Raw genomic sequence first — 6,070 nt, 5'->3', positions numbered from 1 at the left:
AGATATTATCAAAAGTCTATGTCTAGGTCAAAAGGTCCTCCTGACCCCTGCTGCTATGATCCCTAAATGTCCTCTGCAGTTAACCTTAAATTCAGACCCTTTGGTGATTCTGAATACTACATTGGTAACTGAAGTTAGTTTCTCCAAATTATTCTTATGTTCCTAATATAATATCTAGTAATTATGTATATCATTTTATTATTTGTTCTCTGTTCCCTTTCCTTGCCTTCTTTTGGCTAATTTGAACATTTTCTAGTATTCCATTTTAACTATTTAATTTTTTTTAACGTTTATTTATTTTTGAGACAGAGAGAGACAGAGCATGAACGGGGGAGGGTCAGAGAGAGGGAGACACAGAATGTGAAACAGGCTCCAGGCTCTGAGCTGTCAGCACAGAGCCTGACGCGGGGCTCGAACTCACGGACCGCGAGATCATGACCTGAGCCGAAGTCGGCCGCTTAACCGACTGAGCCACCCAGGCGCCCCCCATTTTAACTATTTATGACCATATATCTTTGTATAATTTTTTTTAGTGGTTGCTCTAGTGACTGCAATAATCATAATTAACTTTTTATAGTCCACTTAGAATTAGTATTTTACCACTTCAAGTAAAATGTGGAAATATTATCCCTAAATAAATCTGTTTATCCTCTCTCTACCCTTTTGTTATAGTCATTTTATGTATTAGAATTCTAAACCCCATCAGCCAGTGTTAATAATTTTTGCTGTCAACCAGAAAATATTTTATTTATTTATTTATTTTTGAGACGGAGAGTGAGAGCAGGGGAGGGGCATGAGAGGGAGGGGGAGACAGAGAATCAATCCCAAGCAGTCTCTGCACTGACAGCACAGAGCCTGATGCGGGGCTTGAACTCATGACCTGTGAGGTCATGACCTGAGCCAAAACCAAGAGCAGGACTCTTAACTGACTGAACCACCCAGGCACCCCAACCAACAAATATTTTTAAAACAACTCCAGAGGAGAATAGTCTATTACGTTTACTCATATATTTACCACTTCTGTTCTTTGATTCTTGATGTTCCCATTTCCTTCAGGTATCATTCCCCTGTCTGAAGAACTTCCTTTAGCAATTCTTTTAGAGCAGGACTGTTGCCAAGAAATTCTTTTTGTTTTTCTTCTCTAATAATGTCTTTATTTTACCTCCACTCCTGAAGGATATTTTCACTGGATACAGAAGTGTGTTTTTTGATAGGGTGGGAGAAAAAAAATCCCAGTGAGGTGGTGACCATCAAATGACCATCACTGACCTAATCATAGTACCTGAGAGGTGGAGGACTCTGATTCCAGTCTAAGTCATATAATACTAATTTTGACACCTTCCCTCCCTGGTCCATCCATTTGTGATGTCCAACTCTTGGACAAATTATGTAAGCCAGTAGATTCTCTTTGTACTTAACCTACTTTGATTTGGTTTTCTATCTCTTGCAGCCAAAAGTCCTATGTAGTAAATGTACTCATGAGCAATTGCTGTCAACAAATGTGTTTTATTTTCTAAGTTAACATAAGTTTATCTAAGCAAGATAAAGCAATTGGTCTATAAGATGTGTAGACTCTTGTTTCTCATAAATGAATGACTCGTGCAAGTAAAAAATATCAATGAGAGATAAGCCCTAGGTTTTGTGTAACAGCTTCAGGAGAACTGGAGCACTGAGTGCACATCCCTGCTTCTGATAATAGGATTGAGAAAAGAAAACACTATAAGAAAGATTGAATCCTGGTCCCAGGTGAGGATTTCCATTGAGTGTGCAAATTGCTTGTTCACGAGGCAGTTATCTAATTTCTGAGACATTGATTTGTATTGTATACTTTCCCTCCCTTGCATCTTTGTCAGAGAGATTTTGGTAGGAGCCAACGCAGAAGCTGTTGGAAGTCAAGAGTATCCAGGGAGTATGTGTATGTATGAGTGTGTGTGTGTGTGTGTGTGTGTGTGTGTGTGTGTAGGAGACAGGGAAGTGTCTTAGAGAAAACCAAGGAAGAAAAGGTTTCAGAAGGCTAGGAAGAGGGTGAAGGTCTATAGTGTGATTTGAAGAACGTGTACCATGTTCTTTAACAGCGCTGTGGGGAGACGACTGGACCCTGAACATAAGGAGTTTTATCCTTGCTGAAGATGCGCGTGCCAAAGCCACTTGTCCTGTGGAGAACATGCAGATTGGGGCAGTGGCTGTCTCCAATAACCAATCTGGACTACTGAGCCAATCGTTGCAGACCTTCCTTGATGCTTCAAGCGGGGGGGGGGGGGGGGGGGGGGGCAGAACTATGCAGACCTCTGGTGGCCTTCTTGAGAATGCCAATAATGACTGAGATTAAATTTTCTGCCAGTGTTGCAGTGTGAGGCTTCAGATTTGGAAGAAAATAAATATTAGTTTCTCCATACCTGAATATGCCCTAAAAATCATCACTGTTACTTCTGGATGAAGCATCAGAACCCAACTTAATTCCTTGACTTACCTCTTTTGAATAAACAGCTTAAGAGAGAGGCCCAACAGCAGTCAAGCCATAGTCCTAAAATTCCCCAGGATCTCATCGATAATCAGTGGCAATCAAACCCTTAGGAAAACACCTGGATATTAAGAGTATTCTGGGGTGCCTAGGTGGCTCAGTCGGTTGACTTCGGCTCAGGTCATGATCTCACAGCTCGTAAGTTCGAGCCCTGCTTTGGGCTCTGTGCTGACAGCTCAGAGCCTGGAGCCTGCTTCCAATTCTGTGTCTCCTTCTCTCTCTGCCCTTCCCCCACTGGTGCTCTGTCTCTCTGTCTTTCTGTCTTTCTCTCAAAAATAAATGTTTAAAAAAAAAAAGTATTCTGCTTTGTGTCCAAGAATAGGAGTTCAGAAAGAATGAGAATTAATCCCACAACTTTATTCTTTGAATTCTATACCATCCAAAAGGCTTCTTATATATCCTCCCCCCCCCCCCAACCATAGCCTGTATCACTTTTATAATGGAAAAAAAGCTCCATAAATTTCAAAGAATGATGCAAAATCGTAGTATGAGATTTAACTAGATAGTTAGTACACAGCTAATTGCCAATAACAAGAATAAGAATGAGTCAATTCTGTTTGTCTCCTTAATCAGCCCTTTTCCCTCTTCATCAAGGTTCTTTATGCTGAAGAAAAAATTTAAAAAGCACCCAAATTAAGTGTAACATCCTGTCTCAGGACAACTATTTGAAATATATATACTTTTCTCCCCCTGGTTATCAAACACGCGAAATGAAACTTTCCGTGTAGGTCTTTCTCTGCATCTCTGCCTGACATGCACTTTCTCTGTTTCTGAAACTATACCTCTTTGTCTCTTTTCAGCCCATCTCCTAGTACTTAACACAATACTGGGTAGGGAGTCACTTGATACATGTTTGTTTGATGAATGGATGGGTGAATGTATCCTTTCTGTTTCAGAATATCTTTGTTTCTATTTCTCACTGTTACATCCTAGGGGATGGTGGCATTATTCCAAGAGATAGGGAATACAAGAGGGGGAGGGGAGCTGTTGAAAGGGTGGGGCACTGGGGCAAATAATGGGTTCAGTTTTAGATATGTTGAGTCTGAAACACCATGAAATACCCAAAGATAAATATTTAATAGGCAGTTGAATAAACAGTTCAGAAGAAATATCTCGGAAAGAGTTGTAGTTTTGCAAGTTACCATACAGAGTTGATGATTATAGCCACAGAAGTGGGTGGTTGAGAGTACACTCATTGTGGGTAGAGTGAGGTGAAAAGGCCAAAGACAGAAACCTTAAGGAACACTGATACTTAACAAATTAGTGTAGCTATAGGAACACAAGAAAGGAACTAAGAAGAAATGGCTAAGGCCAGATGAGGAGAACTCGGAGAATATGGTATCACAAAGCCACGCGAAGAGAGGATTTAAGAGAGGATGAGGTCAATAGCAGCAATGCCATTGACTGCTGAAATAAGGACTGATAAATAGCCATAGGATTTAGCAACAAAGTCATTAGTGAATTTGCCAAGAGTGGTTTCTGTGGAAGGCAGAAGCCAGATAGCAGTGGATTGAGGAGTGGCTGTGATAGGAAGAAGTGAAAACGAGTGTAGTCAGCTCTTCTAAGAGGTATGTGGCTGTGACAAAGATAAGGTAGTAGCTGGAGAGACACTCTCTCCTTTGTAATTGGAGGAAAGAAAGAATGTAGGTTTAATTGCAGAAAACTGTTCATTTTGTGCCAGGAACTGAGGAAGTTCTTATTTGATTGCATAGTATTTTCTCTATGAGAATAAGAGGTTATGTCACCTGCTGTGAGTGAAGTTTTGGGTCAGAGATTTGAAGAGAAAGGAGAAACTGAATAGTCTTTGTGAAGAATGGAAGAGAAAACTGACAAAAGAGCCATGGGAGGATTTCTAGACATACCATCAGCCCAGTTGAGGCTGAGAACCCTGAGAATTTATATTTGTGCCAGTTTGGTAGACTCTATGACTTTTATCAACAATAATAAGCAGCACAGGTGTGGGCATGGAGAAGTTGATTTAGGGTTTTTCCAGGTAGAAACGAGATAAGGTCCATAGAAGAGAGTGGAGGATATCGGCAAGTGACTAGTAGAAAACATAAAAGGAAGAGAAGACAGCAAAAGGTGAATAAATAGAATGAAAGTAGACTGATGGAGGAACCAGAGGTCTTTATAAAATAGAAGGGTAGCTTTAGAGGGAGAAATTGAGAAAAAATAGGGTGTGGTCAGAAAGTGGGATATCTGAATATATTATTTCCGAGGAGGAGCAATTTTAGGCAAAGGATTCAAGATGTGTCATTGGAGTGGGGAGGCGCAGGTAGAAAGGGGAAAAGTTTGCTGAAATTGAGAAGCTAAATAAACTGAGAGACCAAGGTATTAGAAGTGTCCATGCGAAAGGTGAAATCGTGGCAGAAGAGGGCATAGGGGATATAGACCCAACTTTAAATCCTAAGGCAGATGGGGGGTGCTCGGCTGGTTCAGTCAGTGGAGCATGAGACTCTTGATCTCGGGGTTCTGAGTTTAAACCCCATATTCAATGGAAAGATTACTTTAAAACCTTAAAAAAAATCCAAAGGCAGATGGTATAGGAGACTGAGCATCCTCCGATTTAGAGAGCTGCAAGTGAAGTAGTTATCATTAGAAATAAACACAGCCTGGAGACCACAGAGGAGCACATTGAAATGAAAGGGGGGAGGGGGGAGGAATTGGATCCACACATATTTTCAGATCCAAATGCTAACTCTATCACTTACAACCTTGGCAGAAGCTGGGGAAGCTGTTTAACTAATTTTTGAGACCTCTAATTTGTTTGTAATCACCATTTCCCTGGCAATATGATCTTTTGATATCTATAATAAAGTGAGGAGACCATCTCTCTTCACTTTTGTGTTGCACTGTAATGTGTGTGTGAGGGGGTGCTGAAGTAGGGTTAATATCGGTCAGAAATTTTTGTAAAAACTGATGTTTCAAGTTTTGAGTTTTGTTCTTTTTGTATCTTCTTGAGAACTCATTCTTCCCGTCTTTCCCTTTCCCTAGACGTGACACCATTTGAGCCGAGGCTGAATCAAATCCAAGTGACAGACACTGTATTCTGTCCAGTCACCTATCCACTGTCCCTGAGGCTTCATTACTGCACCAGGTTTGTCCCGATGGCTTATTTTTTCCTTTCACATCAGTTCTCTCTTAGAAGTCCCTTAGAAAACAGACTTCTTGGCTGTCCTATCAATTAGGTAGGCCTGGAGAATAGGTCTAGATCCTAGCCATGGGGCCATTTTGGGCTTAATCTGGTTTCCCCACATTATGAAAAATCTTTGGAATTAGAACTGATGTGAGGTTTCCATGATACTTGGTTACAAACATCTAGCCGATTTCATCGTATTCTATTATGCCTGGTAACCGATGCACAGGTTAGGTTAACTTCTCTTTCTTCTTTGGTCCAAGTATCACTTCTGTAATAATCACCACACTGTAGGCTAATTATCTGTTTGGTTGTGTGTCTCTCTCAGAAAGTGTATGTGCCACAGTTTTCCAAATTCTTTCAACCAACCCCTTATTCAAGTCTCCCATTTGTTACTTCCCCTTCTTCCTGAG

Source organism: Prionailurus bengalensis, chromosome C1, assembly GCF_016509475.1.
Source record: "Prionailurus bengalensis isolate Pbe53 chromosome C1, Fcat_Pben_1.1_paternal_pri, whole genome shotgun sequence".
Taxonomy (NCBI): Eukaryota; Metazoa; Chordata; class Mammalia; order Carnivora; family Felidae; genus Prionailurus; species Prionailurus bengalensis.
This window is presented reverse-complemented; position numbering follows the sequence as displayed.